The 25,432-nt window shown below is 35.5% G+C and overlaps 1 long non-coding RNA gene across 1 annotated transcript; it reads right to left on the bottom strand.

Moving 5' to 3' along the window:
* Positions 1-585: 585 nt before the first annotated feature.
* On the bottom strand, positions 586-21,895 carry LOC139827441 (uncharacterized). The gene is made up of 3 exons (XR_011737979.1): positions 21,769-21,895; positions 2,011-2,077; positions 586-660 (listed from the first exon to the last, which is right to left on the bottom strand). It is a non-coding gene; the product is annotated as an uncharacterized lncRNA (long non-coding RNA).
* Between the last annotated feature and the right edge of the window lie 3,537 nt (positions 21,896-25,432).

Raw genomic sequence — 25,432 nt, 5'->3', positions numbered from 1 at the left:
GTTTGCCTGAGACTGAGAAAATCAGCCATTATCTATCAGGACTTGCTGAAGTCCATGCTGAGATGAGGAAAAGACAAGACTTGCAGTGTCCTGCAGTCTGATTAATCCATTCACTAAATGACAGTGGCAAGCTCTAAGGAACAGGTCCATGGCCTCTGTCTTTAGAACACTGATATCATTTCCAAGTCTTAGGCTTTATTATGTTGACACGTTTTTTTAACATGTTGTACAACTTCTAGTAAAAGCTTACATGAAGACAAAATCATAGACTTTCTCTGCTACTGTTATTCAGCTTTTAAAAAATGGGTGCAAAATGAAAGACCATCTCTCCAAACAAGTGATCCTAGTTGATTTTAGAGAAGCAGTTATAGGAGTATGGAAATAATCAAAAAGGTCACCTAGTTTCCAAAGAAGCCCTCTCACTTAGTGTTTGGAATTTGTTACTTTCTAAAAAATGTAAGTTGATGAATTTTTAAAGCAACCACTGTGGATAATTATAATACACAGCACTTTATTGACTTCAATGGGACTGAAGGCAAAAAGACCTGTATTCTGAAAATTATTAAGTGAATGGACTTCACTTACTTGCTTTTTTAGTCCTGCTTATTCACTTTCAACTCCTGGGGAGAACCTTGATTGAAGTACGTTTTCCAGTATTCTCTATGCAAATGAATGAGAAGAAGAAATGTAAGTACATATGAAAACAGGGATCAACTGTAAGGTGTCCAGTAGTTCAGAATGGAAGATTACACAGAGCTGTTAAAAAGCATAATATTGTTTGAGCAAAGCTACAAATCCAACATATTCACATAACGTACGTTTTAAGGGTATAATACTATATGTTGAATGAATACACTAATGATGCATGTTTTCCACAACTCTACTATTTATTGAAAAAGGTATAATTCAGCATTTTTCAAAGGGTCAAATGCTATATGCACAGAAATGGCCCACTGATTTCAGTGGCATAGGAATTAGGAGAGCAAGATTGGTTAGCTATCAAAGTGCATTACAGCTATATGAAAAAGAAAACTAAAAAGTGAAATTTTAAAAAAAAAATGGTACATTCATCGATCAAGGAAAATTAACTAGAGTTGTACTTTTTATAATTCAATTTAGGCAAATAACTGTTCTTTGATAACTAGAAACAAGAACGTACTTATTTGGGATTTAGATTTCCATCTTAATTTGGGGGTCTAGATTTCTAGATTTTTACATGTATGTTTTGACAATGTGGAGTAATTAATCACTAGTTTACAAGATATTTCTAGAAGACAATTGGAAAATCCACAAAAAAGAGTCGATCATCTACTGTTAGTCTTCAGCAATTAGGGAATATTCCTCCAGAGCTTGATGAATGCAAAAGAGAAAGGATCATAGATAGATTTTGAGTGATCCAGGAACAGCTTTTTTGCCTACTAGAGCTTCGAGAAGACGAAAGTCATTAAAAAATAATAAAAATAAAAGGTTCCTCTCACTTTTGGAATTATTAGAACTTTAAGGCAAAATCTTAAAGTCTTCCTCAGGTATCTCAGAGCTGTACCCTTAGGTGACCTTACTGTGAAAACGAAGAGGAGTCCTATGAGTCCTATTCAGAAAGAACTTTTTTTTTTTTTTTTTTTTGTTGGGTTTCAAGTTTATTGAACTGAAGATACTCATGTTTCTCTTCAAAAGACTGCTTGCCCTTCAAACAGAATCACTTCAGAAATTTTCTGTCTTACAGAAGAGCACTTCCATCTCAAAAAAAACCCCAAACAACTTTCATAAAAACTCTAGGAACTCTAAGGATGTACTATTTCTGAAAAGTCACATAGTCCCCAGTTTCAGAGATCTTTCAACACATATGCTTGAGCAACCAAAATCAATTATAATAAATGACATCAGTTAGAAAACTTGTATTTCATGGAAATTTCAATTCCTATCTCACAGTAACAAGAAACACACTGTCAAATAGATACAGACTTTCAACAGAAGAGCAGAATATGCATTGTTATCCTTTCATATGCTTACCTTCTCCAAGTAAGGGTTCACAAATGGTTCATACCAGCTGTATCTTGAAGACTTTTTCTTTATGCATCTGCCAAAGAGATCAAGTCATAATACACTAATGTCACCCACGTAATGTGACAGGTGTTAAACAACATGATGATCAGCAATTTCCCTCCCTTTTTCTTACTTTTGGCAAAGTGTTCAGTCCTGCACCCTTTAATCTATATAACAGTCCATTAATGACTATTCTAGTTCTTTTGGCTTTGTTTTCTGTAAGAGTTTTACATCTCTTTCACATTAAAGGTCAACAGCATCAGTCTCTCTTGCTGGGAAGAAAAACCGAATTAATTTAACTGAAAACTGCTAATTAGAGAGAGGTTCTCTCTTCTACATACATCTCTCCACATTTGAACATGATATCTATGCTTGTCTGGCAAGGTGTTCCCAAAGTAAAAATTGTCTCTGAAAGCAAGATAAATTATTATTATTATTATTATTATTATTATTATTATTATTGGAATTCTAGTCCGTCTCAGTATGTCCTCTGACTGGAGAAAAGGATGAACCTGACCTGCTCCTGTTTATTCATTCTTTGTGCAAGCTGTTCTCCAGTGTAAGTGGGTACAGAAACATTTTTTTTTCCCTGAAAATGTTGACCTACTCCAGTTTTTAGAAACAACAAAATAAAATTAAACAGTCAAGATAAAATGTGTTAGGAATATTGTTCTGTGAGTCCAACTTTTTTATTCTTTTCCCATTTATTGTCACAAAGTCAGAGTCAGAGTAATGTGACATAAGCATATATGCGCACCTGATTCTTTTGTCCATCAAGGAAACTTCTCAAAACAGAGTTCTTTCTGTATGCATCACTTAGTTAAAGGAGACTTTTAATACGGTAAAGCTAATGCTACTACTAGAATCTCTGAGAAGACTTGTTTGACACAATTAATGATAGCTGGAGTATTTGAGCATAACTTTACGAATAATATTAAAGGTAATAGCAAGAAGCTGTCAAGACTGAAAGAAGTGCTGTCAGGTGATAAAACAGCATTGCTCACAGACAAGACTACACCTTCTCCACTTCAACAGGTCTTTCTCCTTCTTTCAAATCATTGTAAAGCAAAAAATATAACACTGATGCACTGCACCTCTGTTTGACATAAATGAGAGAAAGCAATTCTGTGTACAAGATTTGGATGTAATTTCCTGATGCAAATTTGGACTTCAGTTGGTGCCAGCTTGCAAGTTGAAATTCAGCACCAGAATATTACTTACAGCATCTACAAAGACATACAATAATGTCTAGTTTAGACTATTTTTATTTTTCTTTATGCTTTTGCACTGCATCTAATAAATTCCTTCTAATTTAGTTCTTCAGGAAAATATAATTCACCTAACTAAACCAGTAACAACATAATTGCTTCTGGATGAACTTTTGCAGAATAATAGCATGAGCCTGTTTCTTCTATGAAAGTATTGACAATAATCACACGAAACAAGTTTTTCTCTTGTATCTGTTGGAAAAATCAGAATAAATTCTGCTGTGTACTACTTTAAAAATTAACAGAGGAATTTAATCTTAGCATCAGTGCCACTGAAACAAAAACCAGAATATATATTCTACATATATTCCACATATATATCTATATGTAGACATGTAGATGAATATAGAATATATCTATATATCTGTATATAGAGGTACATATACATATAGCTATGTATATTACCTATATATATATTGTACAAACATTAGTGTTTAAGAATCATAAGTTCATGCTGGATGCATATGAGCAATGTAAACACCTTGGTCTTAGTTTGACCCAGTGTCTTGCTAAAACAGCTTTTGCACGCATTTATAATCAGATCAGCTTGATTTCCTACCCAATACTTCAGGTAAAAAAAGCTAAATTATAAACTTGTCAAAAAGGCTTCAGAACTTAAATCTAAACATGCCAAGAAGTCTTGAGAGAATCACTTTCCTCATGTAAGCAGCACAGGTGCTATATGTTTTTAAACATAATTTACATTATATAGTACAATGGATGTTCAGCCAGATGTTGTTATAAAGAATAGACAAAGACTGTATTGCTAATTAACATCGCTAATGGCAAAAACCACTCCAATAGCTGTCACAATTTTATATCACTTTGCTGGATGACTGTGTGATCTATGGCTTGGTCCCACACCTGAAATATAAAGCAAACTACAGGTTCTCCTTTCCTATTCAGGACATATGCTGTCTTTAGGTTTTGTCTTGCTTTTCTCTACTCAACTGTTCTACACAGAGACTTCCGTTTTTAAATATATCGGTCTCCACAATTTCTGCCTCTTGACCCTAATCTGGAATCCTCATCCATCAGAAGTGCTCCTGTGACCATTCCCTGGAGAAAGTGTTGCAGATCACAAGCAGACTGAAGCCAGCTTTAGGACATGAACAGGTTTAATTCATATGCTGATGCAAACCCAGGTAGAGACATTTGTAACTTAGTGCAGTAAACTGTAGGAGTTACAGCAAAGAAAACCCCATACATCTAAGAGGGAAATAAAATATACTCAGAGGTCACGCAGATAGTATGAACATGTGCTCAAGTGTAAACTTCCTTAATCATATGACTTTTAGTTCTTTTTGTTAAATGTCATACAATATAAACTAATTCAGCCTACCACAGCCTGCCTATGTCCATTCAGGTTTATGCACATAAGTGTTACTGGTATACCAGCAAAGATAGCTGTATTAGAAGCATTATAAAGCTCACATGCTCAAAACTCGTTTCTTTCTCCTAAAATTAGCAATAAAGTGCTGGGGCTTTAAGTCTTTGGTATTTTCCTCTATAGGTGGTTCACAAAACACATTATTTTATTACAGTTTGGCAATACAGAACTTCAAGTTCAGTGCAGATTAGCAGACACTAAGGACTAGAAGCCACTCTTGGTTTTCTAGCCAAGCTGATAGATATCACACACGAAGCTTTCAGAATGAATATTTCCATTTTAAGAACTTCTTAGGTGAAAAAAAAAAAATCATTTGAGGTGCCTCAAGACTAACCTTCTCCCAAACAAATTCATGATTGTATTCAAACAAATGTTCACAAACACTTGGATGCAGCATTCAACTCATTTGTAATCACAACACTTCAGTCTCTGGACTGTAACATGAATTGGAAAATTAACTTATTTTTTAATCTGTTCAAAGTAGACAGTTAAAAAGCTGCTAGAACTATAGGACTCACTTAATACAAAGAAATGTATCTAAAAATGTTTATCATATTTGTCAGAAAAAGCTTGATTCATTAACATTCATTTTACTTAAATTTAAAAGGGTTTTGGAGAAAATGCTAGCAAGACATCTTTGCACCTCTAATTACATAAAGATAGGACAAAGACTAGAAAGTTCATATGCATGAGTACAGATTATTTCTTCGATGATTTGTTTTAACATTATAAGCTCATTTTTTGTTTTGTCTTCTCACAAACATTGTAAATTACTTAATCTTATCATATGCATATATGCTTAGAAAAAATGTGTCTGTTTTATTTATTTGGATATTTTTTCTTTTTTCTTTAATTCCCCCTGAAGATAGCAGTTCTCATCAAGTGACTTAAAGAGAAGTATCTGAATTTTACAGCATTATTAATATTGTGGCATGGTAACTAGTCTGGTGGCCCTGCAGAAAGTGTTCTTTCTATCCAGTTTGAACAGAGAAAAAAGAAATCTGCTTTACTCCTTTCATTGTCTCACCATCCTCCCACTAACCATCTGACAGTGCACACTGTGCGAGTGCCAATATGAAAAGTATGCGGTGGCTCCTTTGCATTCTTGCTTTCGGATAACAATGTTCGCATTTTCTTTCTTTCTCAGTATAGAAAAGGCTTTTTGTTTGGTTGGTTTGGTTTGGTTTGGTTCGGTTTGGTTTGGGATTTTTCCTAATTATAGCTAGATACACATTAATAGGAGATCTGGGGGTGCATTACAATCAGTTTTATTGTATGTTTCCTAGCTGTATAGTCTAGGAAGTCTAGCATATTATCTAATTTTCTCCTGCATTTAGACTGTAGGAGTAGATGTCATTTTATCATGCATAAGGTTTTTTGCTTATGGTACTTTTATGTGCTGGAAGTTGACTGACAAGTCAAATGCTTTCTGTTTCCCAGAAATTCTGAAGTACCTTTATCTTTATAGTTTCAGGACATTCTTCTATTGGGGTTCTGCAAAGGCTAAGAATTAGTGTTTTGAGAACATTACTTAATTAGAAAATTAAATAATAGCTCAACAGATTTGTTGTGATTAAAAGAGACAGTGCCAACCTATTGTTCATACAAATGTATTGCTTGGAGTTTTTAATTGTAATAATGTTCCAACATATATTCTTATATCTCTTCAGTTTCTATAATCATAAAATGTAGATACCAGCCCAAAAGATTAAAGTTTTGAACAACATTTTTGATAATGTTGGTTGCAGTGTGCAAATGCGTGTCACAGCCTCATTTGTCAGTAGTCAGGTACTCAGCCACTTCAGAGATAGCAGACAGCACACAGCTGGTTCACCACCCTGGAAAAGGGATCAAGTTATGTTTCTTCAGTGCACACAAGTTTGAAGATAAGGAGACCAAGATATAAAACTCTCTAACCTTAAGGCTTAGAAATGCCTTTTATCTTGCCTGTTCTGTTCCAGTTCTGCAGAACATCACGCCTGAGAGGCGCCTGGGTATCAAAGTGAATGGATGTACTTGTGTGCCTTCCTCTGCCAAGACTATTGTTGTGTTAAAAGGCTCCTCAAAGGGATGTATGGAAGAGTTGCTTTTTCTGTCTCTCCTTTGTAAAGTATTATTGCTAAGACAATGTCTAGGCATGATCACTAGCATTGTCCAAAATGGACAAGTAACATTTAAAGAAGCAGAGGTATAAATGGCAAGATAAGGGAAGGAGACTAGAGTAGCTCTGCTAACTGCCTCAAAAGGATCAGGAAAGAAATATTCTGTCTTCAGAAACTCTTTCAAGACAAAGGAAATTTTGTTCGGTTCAGGGCCTCTGCAACATTCCCCCTCTGTCATACACTACAATCAGCCAGTCAACAGAGAAGGAAGGAAGCACAGACTACTGATCAGGGAAATTGTTGAATATTGTTGAAATAGAAAAAATTCAATACTGGAATTTGAGTGTGTAAATGTGAGATAGAGGAGTTTATACATTACATCATTTGTCTTTTACTGTTTGCTTCTTTTTTCTTTCACTTGCAGCTGTGCCTGTTTTCCTATTTTTACTCAAGCCTTTCAGTCAAGCACAACAGAGTCTCAAACAGATGTGCAGAGCAATAATATGATAGTAAAATTTTACAAGCATGATTCACTTTAGGTTTTCAATTTTTAGATGAAGAAAAGTCTTGTGTATTTACAGAAAATATGGCACACATCTTGTCAAGAGGTATAAAAATGCATTCTGTTTTGCTTGAAGAAGGATTATGCATGGACTTCACAATATGCCCATCTCAGTTTACAACAGCTACAGTAGTTAAGGTCATTCTTATGGAATACCATTTAATAAGAATATGAGATAAAGAAAGATATTATCAGGTTAAATTCTGCTGTTGGTTATTCCTTTGCAACATTATTTTCTCCCCGTACCTATTTGGAACAGAAATTGAAAGTGAAATTGATATAAGACCTTAACAATAGAAGCACTTAGAGCTGGCTGAATAGCAAAAATCTCATTTGTGAGTAAAAGGGCTGATTTAGATTTCCTGTGACTCCCGTGGTCATGGCCTGAATGATTTGAAAGACTGGAACTGTACATGCAAGACACTGGTGAAAATGTTCATGGACCACAAAGATTTCACTGGCATTACTGGAAAAACAGAAGATCCATACTGGGTGAGACCAAGGTCAGTCTAAGCCAGTAGTCTTTCTTTAACCAGAAGAATGATCATATATTTGGGGAAGTATAAAAATTGATCAAACATATATGATACTAATCTATGAACTCTAACTAATTTTGTGTTGTATATTTTTTGAATGTTTGTTTCTTCTACACATTTCAAGATCCCAAAGGATTCCAGTAGCTTGTCTTTTCTCTCCTTGAAATTCTGTCATGCAACGCTTCCTTTCAGAGCGAATTTCACAGGTCATGCGATGAAGGTAAAAGAATTCCATTCTTCTGTTTTTCTTGGAATCCAAATCCTAATAGCTTCATTTGATGTTTCTAGGTCTTTTAGTGGAAGATACAATAATCAGATGTGATTATTTTTCCCAAGTTGGACATGTGCTTGTTATTTGTCATTATATTTATATATATATATAAAACAGAAGGAATTATTTGTGATCCAGGTAGATAATCATGCAACACTAACCATTGTTGCATGATCAGTGATCAGAAGAATGTTATGTTAAAAAGGCCTTAGTGCCTGCAAATAATTTACTGAACCTCTTGCGGGTGATCTTGAACAATTAGTATTTTTGAAGAAGAATATAACTGCTTCATACATAGCTTGCAGAGGAAGACGACTACAATGTGGAAAACATCTATAAAGAATATTTCTCTTCTCCAGGCTGAACAATTCCAGCTCTCTCACCTTGTCTTGATGAGAGAGGTGCTACAGCCCCCTTATCATCATAATAAAATAATTTTTAACAAATAATGTTTCATTAAGACTATAAACTAACCAGACCATTGAGACAATTCTGAGGACTTTAAAGCAATTATCATAACACTAAAATCATGAATAGAATTTAAAATTATTTGAAAATCAAAGCAAAAATAGAATATTTATATTTATTGTGTTTTGATTTATTGAATAAAACTACGCAACACATTGAAAATAGGAAGATTGATAATAATAACTACAATGCAGAGGTAAGAAAAGAAAAATTATTTGTTATTTCACGTCAGGGTGGACAGTGTTCTCTGAAAATACAAGAAGAATCTAATTCTAGAAATCATGTGATAATGCAATGGATGTGTCATTAAGGATAATAAACTTTCTTATCTGTTTTGGAGAATAAAAATAATGTATTCATATTTAAAAGCAATAATGCAAATATTACTTTTATGGGTAATTAAGGAAGACTTTCAAGAAGTGAGTACTGCAGAGTATAAGCAACAGTTCTTATCTGCAAACAGTATGATAAGTCATAGATAAAAAGGTGGATGAAAAATATAATCCCCAAATTATGTTCTGAAACAATACCTGTCTGTTGCTATTTGAATAGTAGATCACAATGTGAATAAATAAATGAAAAACAGTTAATTAAAGACGTTTCTGGAGAATGAATGTGTTTGTGTAATCCTTTGTCATGTCACAGATTGTTAAAATGTTTCTCTCTTCAAGCAATAATGGTTTATAATTTTGGTGTCTATTTGGGGAGGAAGGAGTGACTTTTCCTGAAAACTAAGCAGGATGATCCCTTGATCTCTAGCTACCTCCTCATTTTCATCTTGCATTGCCAGCAAAATGCCAGCTGCAAAACCTATTTTGCATCTAGTTGTGATTTCAGAATTAAATGCAATGCAATTAGTTCCTTTTATATGTTTGGTAATCTTGTTAAGACAACTCATTAGGTATCTTGGCAATTGGAAATTACTAGGTTTCAGAACATGTGCATTTCCTTTGTGAATACCAATTATTCCTAAATGAGCCAATTGTTCTTAAAAGGAAAAGGAAAAAAGGAGTCTCAAAAAGTTTTCTGAGTTTATATATTGCCCTGACCTTTAAAAACTTAATCAGTATCTTAGTACTTTCTCCATAAAACTCTAGATATGTATAAATACTAGAATGCTACTTTTTCCTGTCTAATTTTTCTGTCTAATCATGTCAAAAGCTTGGAAAAAGAATACGTACATTTTTTAATGAGAAACATACATTTTTATCACTGAAATATGCAATAATCAATTAAGATAAGTAATGTATGTAAGATTTTTAAATCCTATTTTTTATGAACAGGAACATACTATTATATTAATCAATTACTAATTTATGCAGTTGTAGTAGAATGTTACATTCCAAACCAGCTGATAGGAAGTAGTTACAGCTGCAAAAAATAGATGACATAATATTTTCAATAGTCAAATAACGTAGCAATTTCCAAAGTCCTAGGCAACATCAGTGCATTGTTTCCATGCAGTTCACGTTTCCAATGATTTCTGCATAGCCAAGAAGTTAAAACAAGTCTAAAACAAGTTGAGATTCTTTCACCTGCCCTAAAGATTCAAGGTCTATGCTAAGTATGCAATATTACATAAATGAACCTGTGTAGGCCTCTCTAAAAAGAGAAGCTCTCCCCACTAAACAAACAAACAAACAAACAAACAAAACCAACAAGCCTTAAAAGATGATTAAGACAGTTAATAGAATTAAGCAGAGTTAACATATTCAGTAAATGTGGCTGGAAACCCACAAACCTAAGGATTTAAAACCGTATTTTAAGCTTCAGGTTTAATAGAAAGAAAACAAAATTTACAAAAAAAAAAAAAAATCATTAAACTGTCATTCTAAAATTTTAAGATATTTTGATATTTTATTATTTTTAAGCATCATCTCATTATGAAATAGTAAAATAAATAGAGAGGAAGGACAATGATCAAGGACCAAGGGAGAGTTCTCAAGAATATAAACTTAAATCACACTAGATTGTATATCAGTTTTCTTTTCAAGAGAGAATCTTGCTGTGAATGTAGGTTGATTCCATAAAACCTGTATCAGGAGTGATAAGGGAACTCAATTTGAAAGACTAAATTCAAGAAAATTTTAAGATATTTTAAGAATATTACTTTAAGAAATACCAGTTCAGAATTTTCTGGATACCTGTGGGAACCATGACTGACAAGTTTCCAAATGACTAAAATGTAAGATCAAGAAAAAAATGCACAACCATAAAGGTAGTTAACTGAGAAGATGTGAAGACACAAAGGGAGGAGTAAAATGCATTTTTAAAAAAATGTTAAACTGAAAGATACAACAGGAAAAGTTTATTTTTGGGCTTCACATACCCCACCGTCAATTTATTGTTGATGCCTTCAAATGTTAGTCATAATATGAGTGCAGCTGGGGACTTTTTATCACTTTTTCTTTTTTTTTCAGCAGACCTTTTTAATGTTTAGCACTCATGCTAACAAATTGTGCTACAATCATTGAAACAGAAATGTTTGCTAAGAAATGCAGAAGGGTTTTAACTAGGCACAATATGTTTTTTCCACTTTTGACCTGCCATACTTTCTTTTGCACAAGCTTCATCTCATTTGGCTTTCTGACTTTGTCTGCTGCTTTTCAGTTCACAACATTATGAGCTTGAAAACTGGATTTATCACCATAGACACACTATAGTAGCCTGACCAGCAGTAGCCCAACCTGCCTCTTTCCTCCATTATCAAATATGGCAGCATGAAGAGATTCAAGGAATTGCATCTTTCTGAAACTGAAGAAAGTACGTAAAACAAACATCACAAACAAAACTTGTGAATTTGTACTTCTTCAAAGTTAGTAAAGATCTTGCTACCACACACATTATACTGCCAAAATGCACAGCTTCAGGCTTCAAAGCTCCAGGCTTCAAAGGACGAGTTATTTTCACCCCAATACTAAATCAAGTCATCTTGAATAATGCTTGCCTAAACTTCGTTTTTTTCAAACACGTGGATTAAAAAATATCCAATAAAATCTACATGCAGATGTACCCATCTGTCATACTGACTACATTGTAACATTGGGCTGTTCATGTGTACATCTGGCCTTGTCCCTTGTCTCTGCTCTTCTCAAGGTCGGGGTAGTAACAGTCAACCATGATTCAATTCCTTGAGCTACTGTGGTGCTCACACCAGTCTGAAAGCACATAGCCACCTAAAGTGTTTCATATCTGGTCTAGCTTAGGTTTAGAGGGCTAAGGGAGTCAGCAAAGCATATATGGGTGAAAAAAAAAAGAACAACAAAACCAGACCTTTCAGACCATGCACTAAGATATCTTTCCAGAACTTGATAACTGATTTTAAGAGTGATCTACCTCAACTGACAAGGCAAAAAAGGTATACTGGAGACTTCAGCAAACTCTGTGTGTTAAACAGAATAAAAGTTAATCATTCCAACTGAAATTTATGCAAAGTCTTCCATCTGAGACTGCATTAACAAATCTGAGCCTGGTTTAACTGATGAAGGTTGGTCTTGAGTCATAGAATCAGAAGCCTTTGGGTTGGAAAAGACCTTTAAAGGTCATCTAGTCCAACTCCCCTGCATTGCAAAACATCTTCAACCTGACCTTGAATGTTTCCATGGATGTGGCACCTACTACCTGTCTGGGCAACCCATTCCAGTGTTTCACCACCCATATAATGAAAAATTTCCTCCTTATATCTAACATGAATCTACCCTCTTTTAATCTAAAACCATTACCCCTTGTTCTATCACTACAAATCTTGGATATGTTCAGAACAGATGGACCCCAAATCATCCATGTTGTGCCTCTATTGTTGCTGTAGTGACAGGGGGAACAAGGAGGATGAGAAGAATGACGAAGACTGAACTAAATACCCTGCCACATCACAGGTCTTAACTTACATTGTACTTGTTTGAATGGTAAATGGTGTCTCACAAGAGGGTCAAGGCTGAAGGTCTGTGACTCCCACAGGACATGAAGGGTTCTTTCTCCATCTCCAGAGCTGAAGCTGCAGAATAGGTGATGGAGTCATCACGTTTGCAGATGACACCAAATTAGGAAGAGCAGGAAACATACTCAAGCATAGGGCTGCCATCCAAACCGGAAGAATGGGTCAACAAATGCCTGATGAAAATGGAAAAGGAGACATGCAAAGCCTTGCACCAATGACAGAAGAACCCCCCTTGCAACAATACAAGTTGAGGGCTGCTGAGCTGGGGAGCAGCTCTTCTGAAAAGGACTAGAAGGGCTGGTGGCAGAGAATGAGCTGAGTATTAGCCTTCCAGTAAAGCAAGCCAGCAGAAACCTGTGTTATATGGAAAGAAGCATGACCATCAGTTTGATAGGAGTGATTATCCCCTTCTACTCAATGCTCATTTGGCCACAACTGGATGCTGTGTCCAGCTTTCAGCCTCCTCAATACAAGAAAGACATCAATAAACTAAAGCAATTACAGCAGAGGGCCACCAAGATGGCCAGGAGCTAGAGTACATGTCCTGTGAGGAGAGGCTGAGGGAACTGGACTTGTTCAGCCTGGAGAAGAGATGGCCTGGGGGAATCTGCACTATTTTATAATGCTAAGACTTAATTAAGCATTTATCTGAAATTGTCAACAGACTACTAACCCCAGTATCCATTTTCTATTTGTCTTCCATTTCACAATTAATAAACTAGATTTTGGACTAGAAGGTGAAATATTAATTTCAGAAGCTCTTTTTAAGTGGCGAGGGTCAAACTGGGTTTTGAAACCAGCACTTGACCCTGGAACCCAAATATCTCTATGCTATTGGGGCTTCATCTGTGGCTCTAAAAATGTCTGCTTTTCAACTAACAAGGGAATCATAATCTATTTTGCTTACCATCTACTCAATAAAATATCCTAAGTATTCCAAACTCTTGGTTTCCTGGTATCTAGGATTTGAGTTTGAGGAAAAAGAAGTAGCAATATGGTTTCTCCAGAAGGTTAATGTATCAATGCATTGACAGACTTAGTAAGAATAGAATATAAAATACTCAAAAATCTATCTGCTGTAGTTTACTTGAGGCACTGGATTTGATATTTCGCATTTACTTTCAGTCTCCCTGATGTTCAGGTTGAAGTATAATTTGCCTGCAGATAACCAAACACAAGCATCTTAAAATTTTGTCTCTAGGGATAATAATGAGACATAAAATTTTTTGTGTGTCTCTTATATGTTTGTTATTTTAAACTATGCAGTTTGAATTCATTATATCTAAAGAAGCACTGTTCTTGCCTTATTGACACAAGTAATGACTCTAATCCCTTTATTTTTTTTCTACAGAAGAGGAAGCAGTAGTCACAAAATTCTTTTTAAGATCAAAAGTAATCAGAATTGGCACTTAAGGATATGCTACTGAGAACACTGCAATATAGTACAAGCTTACATGGCAAAAACTATATATGTGAAATCTGTTCTTCCATTCTCTTTTGCTGCATAACAGGCATTCTATTTTCCCTCCACAAAGCTTTTTAGAATCTCTACCAACCTATCACGATTGCATGGCTGTTTTCACAATCATCTATAAAAGAAATAAAAATCTTTGAGTTTGGTTAAGAGGTGAACCTATAAGAAAAAACCTTAAGATCCAAAGTCTGGAATTTGGAGCTTACTTGGAATTTAGGTTAACTGTAAATTGCAAAATCTTGACTAAGCCAGATGAATCCTTTATCAAAGGTTATACTGACATTTTCAAATCAAGATGAGCTTTTATATTTAAGCAAATACAACAGTAAAGATTGTACATTTGCATATAAAGGAAGTTTGGCTATATTATGGCAATTTTCTTAACTGCTAAATGGAAAACCACACATTCAGTTCATCATGCACTATTATCATAGTTTCACATGGCTTCACAGCTTTTAATAAGGGCTGATACGTAGTCTCTGCCTCTTACAGACAGCCAACGAATCTCAGTAGATGTTAGTGTTAGATATAAATGACATAATGTGGCTTATAAGCTTACTTCATTTTGATTTTTTTCAGATCTCTCTCTTCTACAAAAGCTTTTATCATCATTGATTAAACTGCTAATCTATATTACTGCAGTTTAGGCAGTGGAACATGGTGGTTGCAACGTGTTGCTCTAAAATAAGGCTAATAGTTTTCATTCCCGTATGGGTGGCAGAACGTTTTAATCCATAAGAAGAGCAATGTAATAGAAAATGTTTTACAAAAATAAAATATTATTAAAAACCATGGTTTTTTAATAAAAACCAGCATAAATTAGAACAAAGTCTGCAGAGGTTTTTAAATAAGTATGACTGCAGCCTGCAAAGAGGAATCAATTGGGGTATGTTGGACAGGGTTATTTTAATTTTTCTTTCCAAAGGTTTAGAAAATAACTTGAATAGCTTTGAACAAAGTGAGGCCTTTCTATTCATAGTTGTGCTGATTAAATTTTGCTTGACCTCAAGCTGCATTTATCGGTAAGATACACATCCTATGCCCAACGTATGTGAAGACAGTCCTGAGAATAACATTCACTTATCTTCCCTCTGTATCACAGGCAAAGGTATCTGCATGCCTTCAACCTCCATGTGCCAAAACACATTTCCCATGTGTTTGTTCCTATCCTACTGGAAATGACAAAGCGAAAAGAAAGGAAACAGAAGACGGAGTGTATCTCTCTGGAAGTATATCTGCTCTCTCTGGAGTGTATCTGCTCTGGAAGGCAGCAAGCCTTTGTGGTACAGACATATAAAAAAAATTGTGATGAGTCTGTAGAGGAAGGATCAAGTTCTGGCTGTGCTGCTGAAGGCAGAAATTAATTTATGGTCCATCATTTTGAACTGTCTATGGTACTGACCGTATTTATTCTTGAGTGTGTCTACTTCTGCCAAAATAAGATTTAGAGTAATAAAGACTATACACACACCTACCAATAAGGTGCTCATAAAGCCTCTAATTAAGTCATTCCTACTCTGCCACTTTCACTAGTCTATGGCTTGCTGCTTCAATATTGTAAGCTTTGTTTTTCTTGATGATTCCTCCTGCAGCCATGAATATCTGTGTCCAAAAAATCATCATTAATGCAGTTAATCTCTGTACAATGTCTTTTGTGAGGCTGGATCTGAGAAAAACCATGAAACATTCTTGTGCCAATCTAATTAACTGAAATGCCTCATGCACACTGGCTGGTTAAATCAATTCATGATGCTAGTGGAGTTAAAAATAATGTCTGAGAAAATTAGGTATAAGTCTTAAATTTACTGATCATTTTTTTTTAAATGATGGAAGCAGGTTGTATGCAGCTTTACCTGCTATGCTCCACTGACATTTAATTGCAATGACTTTTTTTTTTTTCCCCAGGCAGAAATTATGTACTTTACTTGAAATGAAATCATCATCTCAGTGTAGAATCAGATTAAATAAAATAATTAGTATAATGCTTACAAACTTTTTGCAGTCTAACTTTACTTAAAATGTATCTTCTAAAATTTGCATATATGTCTTGGAATATGAATTCAGGTTATTAAATGTTCTCAGTAAGCTAAACAAGTTTCAATATAATTAATAAACATTTAGTAGCATTGATTTTTATAGCTTGTTTTTTAACTCCTTATCAGTATTGAGCAGATGGGACATAACTATGAAAAATTATATCTTAAACATTATTACTATACTTGGACTATGTTTGAAAAATTTTGTCAAGTGATGCATTTGCCACTATAATTTAACTTCCAGATGAAGCTTCAAAGTTAAGGTATTTTTTTTGTTTAAGCACAATGATATTTAAATGATGTGTGCAGCACATAAGAGAAAGCAGGGAAGGAAAAAAAAAAAAAAAAAAAAAAGAAACTATGCCAAATAAAATATCTAGTGTTTTAGAAAAAGCTCTACTTAAGATGTCATTTTGCAATAAAATGTTTGATTGATTGTCTATTCAGTATTTAGCAAATCCTTTTTTTAATACCGGCCTTAACAATATTGCATGAAGTTTGCTTTTTTGATTGAAATTTTGGATTACAATACAGCAACACAATTTTTCCATTGCAATTTGTATACTTAAAGCATAATCTTTTGATACTGAATATCCTTCTGTAGTCTTGAATACAATGTTGGGGAGGGGGGATTTAATTTTTTGCATAATCTACTTTTGTGAAAAAATTATATATGAGTCTGAAATGGATCAAGAAAAATTGGACTAGAGGTTAAGGACAGGAACCTCTGGACGTAAGCCCAACCAGGTGTGATTGAAATGCTATATTGTAACTTCCAGTTATTTGTCTTATAAGAATTTACTTGCCAATCTTTAGGGAAAATTGTTCTTCATTGAGGGAGAAATCAAGCCCTTGAACACTAGCTTAAATAGCAAAATGAGATTACTGGGACACCTGTGATATGTTCTACAGCACAAACCATATGTTCTGCCACCCTGAATCTCAGATTCATCCAACTGCCTTATGGCTAAACCACGAACTACTTTGTATTCTCTAGAATTCTCATGTTTGCTGAACCAAGTCTGCATACATGGATTTAATGTTCTTGCTTTCTGAGACAACCGCTATGCCACATATTTAGTTTCTCTCTCCTTTAGGCTCTTTTTCTTGAAATGTAAAGTTAAGCTCTAAAGATCTCATTCATCAATGTCTCCCAGGGCTGCAGCTGATCACACCTGCATCTCACAGATATGAACTATGACCAAATCAAAATAATGGTGTTTTACATGTTGCATCAGTGTAAATGACCAAAATGGAAAAGATGAACGTGCCTTGGTAAGAGGACAATTTTATAATAATATAATAATGAAAGAAAAAGGAGGGAAAAAGGAGAAGGAAGAAGAGGAAAGAGAAAAGGGGGAAAAGGGAAGGGGAAAGTGAAGGGAATAGAAGGGAATTTCTGTCTGAGGAGAAGTAACTATGTCAGCAGAAAATCAAATTCTGAAATCTCTTCTTTGGTAAAGCTGGTAATGGGAGCCATAGCAAAAACTTGACCTAGAGAGTGTGAAAATATCTCAGGAAACCCAGAAGGAATGAAATCAGATGGAGGAGGAGAGAAATGAAATCACAGCAGTGTATTTAATTTTTCCTTTATAAAACATAATATATATCCCTGATTCATATTAATTTTCCTTAGAGAGTATTGATAATTGTTAAGGTTTAAAAAAGGACCCCAAAGGACTGTTACAAATACATATTTATATATATTTATATAATATATTTATAAGTTTATGAATTTATTTGAAGCCAGTAGGTTATGTAGACAGATAATTAATTCGATGATTTTCTTATTGTTGATGCATTCATCTGTTTCTCTCTATTTTCCCCTTCTTTGTGACTCTGAGATGTGTTTCTTCTTAAATTAGGCATCAACCCTAAACAAAGACCTCCACAGTCATGTAGAGTAATTTTTTTTTTTTTTTTTACTTTCTAGTAGTTCCTTAGCCTTCAGCCTTCAAGGGTCTAAATCAAAAGATCCAGGTGGGAATAGAGAGTGACAAACTCCTGTGTATAAATGCATTATCTTTTGGCATAAGAAATGCTGTATTGATTTTCATGGGAAGAAAGACAGGAGTAGTTCACAGGTCAGCAGAAAGCTAATGAGTCTGCAGTTGAACACATACAGATTTGTTGTCTTGAGGCCTTCAGCTGTGTATACTATTGGGAAAGATCTGATATCCTTTTATATGCTTTATAGCATCACAGTTACTTCCTGAGGAGTTATTTCAAGAGTTACCAAGAAGACTACCAGTGACTTACCTCAGGGTCTGATTAGGGCTCGTTCCCTTGTTTTTCATTCAAGGAGGGATTTCTGTGTCAACATTTCAAAGGGCTCAACCAAAGTGACAAATAATTTGTGTATCACCTGACCCACCCACATTGCTGTCGAGGTGGGGAAAAATTCTGTGTTACTCTATCAGGCACTGTGTCTCGAAAATAGCACAGTACAAAGTATCTTCCATCGGATTTCTGTCTTTCTTCATGGGAAAACCTGTGTTCCAGGACCCTCCCAAGATGTTATTCTTCATTATAAACAAAGCCTCCAGCCTGCTGTGTCACTGCAGTTCTTTTTATTTTGAAACAATACCCACTTCACAGATGCTGAAATAGTTTTTTATGAACAGGAGAGACAAGAAGACAGTGTCTAGATGTCATTTCACAGCAGAACTCCAGCTCCCGTGCTTTCTCAGAGAGCCTGAAAAACTGCCACGGTATATACACGAGAGATTAAGAGAGAACTCAATTTTTATGCATAGAACTGATCAGAAGAACAAAAGGAAAAGAAATTTTACTACATAATATCTACTTTGTCTGTTCTTGGGGAGAAAATTAAGCACCAGCAAGGTTTCTTTGAAAGAAGAGAGTGGTGTGGCACTGATGACTCTTTGCTAGTGTTCAGCAAAGAATAGGAGCTATAAAGGGGAGCGATATAAACCCTCCTTTGGCAGCTTTTTCAGCTACTGTTGAAATGCTAAAAAATTGGAGCTGAGGAAAACAATATCCAAGTTACACAGGCACACTAAAGTGGTTGAAAACATGAAGGCTATATGCATGTGTGATCTTTTGGACAGAAAAGCTATTTTTTCAGGGCTGGTGGAGATGCCTGAGAAACTGTTTCTTTGGCACGTTTTGGAAATAAATTAAATGGGTTTTACACAACCAAGCACTCAAACTCTGCAATATATTGGCCTTCAAAAATAGTAGCAGGACATAGGGCACTCTTCCATCATCTTTAAAACAATCTGAGGACTAAAAAGCATGCAGTTTAAAAAGATTAGCTAGCAAATCCTGACAAAGCTAGTTGACTAGTCACAGCTTGTTCCAACAGGTTCAGCAGCTTGGTGAGCCACTCTTCAGTGATAAACTAGTATCATGGGGATTTACTGAGGTATACCATAGGCAAATGGAGTCTATCCTCTTTTAGTAATTTTCAGATTAGAAGCTTATAAATCACAGATCAATCAACAGATCTCAGCTGCCTTGCAGCTGAAAGCTAGCTAAAATATCATAAAAGAAAATCTAGTGAAAAGCTGAAATTCACACAAGAAACTCCAGTCACACCACACATTCAGTGAGACACACACACAGGGAAACATCTTATGGTTCAGCTGCTAATATTGCACCAACAGATGCTTATAATTTCGTGTTTATGGTTTACTACACAGTGACTCAACTCAGAACAGTATTTTGACTTAAAATTGGGATGTAATATCAGACTCTAACCCAAAGAAATTTTCTTTTAAAGGCACATTTTACAGGTGCAGTGTCCATATAGAGGCCTATCTGCCTCACCTTTTTCTGGTCCTAGAGGAAAGTTCTTTTTTTTTTGCCAGAGGTTGAAACTTCCATTATGCACTTTAAGTCACTTAGTTCAGTTATCACATGTAATGCTGCTTTTTTCTCTCTAGACTTTATAAATTATGATAGTATTATTTTTAAACAATTTTTAAACCTCTGTTGTATGCTCTTTATGTGTGACAAAAGTGTTTGGAGATGTCAGCCCAATGGCCTCAAAATGTTACAAGCTAAACATATGAATGAAGAACAGAAATAATTACACTGTAGGTAAAGCTATAGTTGACTTTGGAGGAAAAAAAAAAAAAATAAAGTCCAGTGTATTTACAGAACATGTTCCATTCTAGAAATCCCAACTTTTCCATTTCAAAGAATATTTTTCATTTAAAATCAACTCACATTTTAAAAATAAATGTGTTAGTTTCCAAATAATCAAACAAATATCTGTTCTAAATGAAGTTCACTATTTTCCACTCCTGTCACTCGTTAACGGCCAATTTAGCAATAAGCAGGCACCAAAGAACAATCTTTCTGTCTTGCAGCCTTTTTCTAGGTCATGTATGGGCATGACCCATGTGCTAAACTTGTCGGTCACCACTCACAATCAGACAAACAGTCAACTTTTCAATGCAGTTTCCTTTTGTGTCTCATCCTTGTTAGCCAGCTCTAGATACCTTTTCTTTAAACTATGCCCTTTAACAGATAAAGATCACATACCTGATATATACACAAACTGGGCTGGATTTGCCCAGCAACAGAGGAAAAAACTTAAGCCCAAGGTTTATTTCTTATAGAAAGCTTTTCAATCAACTGCTTTTATAATTTTAAAATATTATGTTATTTCCATTTGTGAGTACAAAGTAATGAATATGTTAGACTCTATTTATTTGCTAACTCATTCATGTTCCTACTTTAATAGCCTACAAGATTGTTGACTGAACATACATTATGCATTGTCAGCATTCAATAAGATTTTTAAGATATTGTTATATTATGTTTTCTTTTGATGTTTTAAGTGTTAATTTAAAAAAAAAAAAAGTTAAATTGTTCTTTGTGTGATGGGTTAGCTAAAATTGAGTTCACTTTACATTACTTTTGACTGAAACAGAGTTAATGTTTTGTTCTCAGTAGCCAAGCTGTGTTTTGGAGTTGGTATGAAAAGAATGTAAGAACTCACTGATATTTTGGTTGTTGCCAGGGTGATCAAGGACTTTTTCAGCCGTCCAGCTGCAGGTGCAAAATATTAGCTGGGAGGGAGATAATGAGACAGTACCTAGACTGACATCCTGGTTGGTCAATGAAATATTTTGTACCATCATGTTGTGTTAAGAGGGTTAATTTAGCAGAAGTTGAACTCCCTTGGGTTCCAGCTTGTCCTCAGTATTTCTCTGGGAGCTGGGGGCATCTGAGCTTAACTCCTGAGTGATGCCCAACCAGCAACAAATGACCTCAAGTTGGCACTACGAGTCTGATCGTGCTCAACAACCAGTCCAGCGTTATGTTGAATTCACCTGATTATGGATTCACCAATAGTGCAGGGTCAGGTTGTGCTTCTTGAATTTACATGCTTGCACAGATTCATGAATTGCATAATACTTACTATAAGTCTGAGTGTATCCAATGAGAAATTCTTACTACTAGTTCTACAAATAATGAGGTTTATTAAAGCAACAGGTACAAGATCTTTTAGATTGCTGTTGATAGAATACACTATCTGCAAAAATGCAATTTAGTTGCAAAAATACAATTCAGTTGCAAAATACCTTTTGGTACCAAACCTACATTCTAAGATAACTCTATAGCATTATTAATATGATTACAAATACAAGCTTGAAGTCAAAGTGTCCCAGGAAAACACTTGGTATAACCAAGTGTGCAAATCTTACCCAAAAGGATCCTTTTGGGGAGAAGTCGTCTCAGCCCGCCAACTGATCCCAGAAGTCTGCGATTTCCTTGACTTTCAACTGTATCCCAGGCTGCATCAAAAGAAGCATGGCCAACAGGTCAAGGAAGGTGATTCTCCTTCTCTACTCTACTCTTGTGAGACCACACCTGGAGTACCATGTCCAGCTTTGGGGGACCCAACATAAGAAGGACATGGACCTGTTAGAGTGAGTCCAGAGGAGGCTACAAAGAGGATCAGGGGGCTGGAGCACCTCTCCTGTGAAGACAAGCAGAGCGAGTTGGGGTTCATCAGCCTGGAGAAGACAAGGCTCTGAGAAGACTTTCCACTACCTAAAGGGGACCTACAAGAAAGCTGGAGAAGGGCTATTTACAAGGGCATGTAGTGATAGGATAAGGCGTAATGGCTTTAAACTGAAAGAGCATAGATTTAGATTAGATATAAGGAAGAAATTCTTCATTATGAGGGAGGTGAGTCACTGGAACAGCTTGCCCAGAGAAGTTGTGGATGCCCCATCCCTGAAAGTTTTGAAGGCCAGGTTGGATGGGGCTTTGAGCAACCTGATCTAGTAAAAGGTGTTTCTTCCTATGGCAGGGGAATTGAAATTAGATGATCTTTAAAGCTCTTTTCCAACCCAAACCATTCCATGATTCTGTGTTTCTAAAGACATAACTTTCTAAGGTACTAGAACTGTCACTGTTCTAATTAATAAAGTCCTGGAACTTTTCTGTAGAATTGCTTTGTAATACACGTTTGGCTTTAACAAGGAACAGTTGATGTATTTCATTGATAGTATAGGAAGCAATACATCCTTAACTAAGAAAAAAATCATACTGATATTCTTAAAGATTATAAACACAATACTCCTTCTAGATGTGCTTTCCAGGAAAATATGCAGTCTCATGTATAGCATTGTCTGTTCCACAACAAATATCGTAATTTAAGCCAGACAATTTTTTCACAAGTATTTTATTTACTAAAAACATTGTTTTATTTATTGAAAAATATTTTGTGAATTTTGGCTGAAGACATCAGACAATCTCAAGCAGTTTTTCAAGGTTGGGCCCACCCTTCAGACTGCAGGAGGAAGAGTCATTTACTTCTGTCTAGTAAGAATGTGGTTACCATGCCTCACAGGAGGCAGCCTGCAGGGTCAAGCCTTCACTTAAGGGAGGAGGAACCCCTTCCATGCTGCACAACACTAATTAGCACATCCTAGGATAATCTTAGTTGTGATGCTTTTAGTCTGACCTACCAATGCCATGCCAATTTGCACAAATAGTTAAATATTCATCGGAAACCTTTTCCAAATGCATATCCTACATACCTTGTCCCATATGCATGTCCTATATACCTGGCTAGAAAATTGTTCTTTGGTGTGTGACTTTCCCTTATTTTCTTTCTGACTCAATGCATACTCAAGTTTGAGCAACTGGAACAACATTTGAGGTGAACAAGGGATTTTTATTAAATGGGAAAACCAAGTGATTCTCTGAGTTTGTTTACCTTTCAGTGTTTTCATGTTTAGACAGACAAAATGATAATACCTCCCTCAGCAAGAAGCCAGTTCTGTTGCCTCAGAATATAGAGTACCTCTGGCTATGTAGGTCCAAATGCTTTCAAATGGGAAAAAGGAATGTATGTAGATTGCTTACATTCAGGTGGATATATTAAACTTTGGGCTTTTCTTACATAAAAGAATACTACCTCCACCAAGTTTTAATATATCTACCCCTACCTTTATTTTGCTTATCCATCAAGTGCCCCCAAAATATTTTGTTCCTGTAGGATACTGTTTACCTTTAAATTTGTATTTCTTTGAATTTTATTGTCAATTTAAATAGCCCAAATAAATATATTTTTATTTAGGTTTGATCAAAACCTCTTCCTTATTTTGAAAGAAACACTTTCCAGCATAAACTCCTTAGTTTCCTTAGAAGTTTTGGACATCATCTGACCATACTTCTCCTCAGCCCATCAGTTTTGTTCATCCTTTAGCCCTGTCATTTTTTAAAATCTTTCATTCTCCACCGGGTGTAACACTAATTCTTGGTTTGGGCTTTCCCTGATCATAGCAACTATCTCTTTCCCCCACAATCGACTCCATCCTTGTTCTAATCATTGAGCCTATCCATGCACAAATTAGTCTGGTTTCCTCAGAGTGTTAGTTCCACCTTCAACAAAGTGAGAAAAAAGGTCATTATCTCCATCTATTCTAAGGTAATGTGCACAGAGTGAGAATTCAGTCTGGATTCAGGTACACAGTGAACTCTTAAACTTTTAATTAAGGTCTGTTACATCTTCCTCTCATTCAATTCCTAATGAATTTTTTCTTTAGATTACTAACCCAACTACTTACTGTGGTAACCAAATCACGATAACAGTAACACTTTTTTCCACATTCTTCTTCAAAGCCAGGAAAAAGAAACACAGATGATCTTTTTGTGATAAAATTTGCTAGAGTAGCTGGTGTTCACAGTGACACCAATTCAGTCAAGAGATGCCTTTGTTTTCTGGACTTTCAGACAATTAGAAAATCAAAGACAATAAATGAACAAAACTAGAGTCCTAATATTTATATTTGGGTAGGTTTATAGCTTATTATCTTAGTTATTAATTCTAATGAGCATTAACTCTAATGAGCGTTGAATTTAAATAAGTTTAAATAAAGGTTTCTGAGAGAGATTTCCTTATATAGAAGATTAGTGTTAGCATTAGGAATGAACTGAGTGAGTGAGGTTATTGTTTATTCAAAAGCGATCAACTATTTGACACCCCAGGAGGTCCTGGTGAGGAATAACTACAAGAAAAACTCAGTCATAGAATTATCAATGGAAAAAAAAAAATTATAGATTCAGAGCAACTGTTAGTAATGAGATTTCAGAGTCAACATTGGAGAAATGCAGTGGCTATGGAAAGCAGCAAGTCCTGTATTAGTACCTTAGTGCTTGTTGGAAGCATTTCTCATATACTTTAGAATCATTTAGGTTGAAAAAGACCCTTAAGATCCTTGGGTCCAACTGTTAACCTACCACTACCAAGACCACCATTAAACGGTACCCCTAATCACGACATCTACAGGTATTTTAAACACTTCCAGGCATGGTGGCTCAACCACCTCCCTGGGCAGCCTGTTCCAATGCCTGACAATCCTTTTGGTGAAGATATCTTTCCTAACATCCAATCTAAACCTCCCCTGACACAACTTGAGGCCATTTCCTCTTATTCTATCACTTTTTACTTGGGAACAGAGGCCAACACACACCTCACTACAACTTTCTTTCATGTAGTTGTAGAGAGCAACAAGGTCTTCCTTGAGCCTGTTTTTCTCCAGACTAAACAGCCCCAGTTCCCTCAGCTGCTCCTCATCAGACTTGCTCTCTAGATCCTTCACCAGCTTTGCTGCTCTTCTTTGGACACTTTCTCAGTCAGTGTCTTCTCCTTCCCTTCTCTTTCAAGGTCCTGGCTCTGTGCCTGCCCCTGCTTTGATAGCCATTGTCCCTCTGGGACATGTGGGATGCTCACAGCATCCTTTGCAAAAGAGCCTGGACAGCCACAGCTGCTGAGACAGGAACCTGAGTGTGCACCATACATCTCAATGGGACAACAATGCATGAAATAGGAAAATGTATATGGACACAGCAAAA

Source organism: Patagioenas fasciata, chromosome 2 (assembly GCF_037038585.1).
Source record: "Patagioenas fasciata isolate bPatFas1 chromosome 2, bPatFas1.hap1, whole genome shotgun sequence".
Taxonomy (NCBI): domain Eukaryota; kingdom Metazoa; phylum Chordata; class Aves; order Columbiformes; family Columbidae; genus Patagioenas; species Patagioenas fasciata.
The sequence above is the reverse complement of the archived record's forward strand: the minus strand, read 5'-3'. Positions and strand labels throughout refer to the sequence as shown.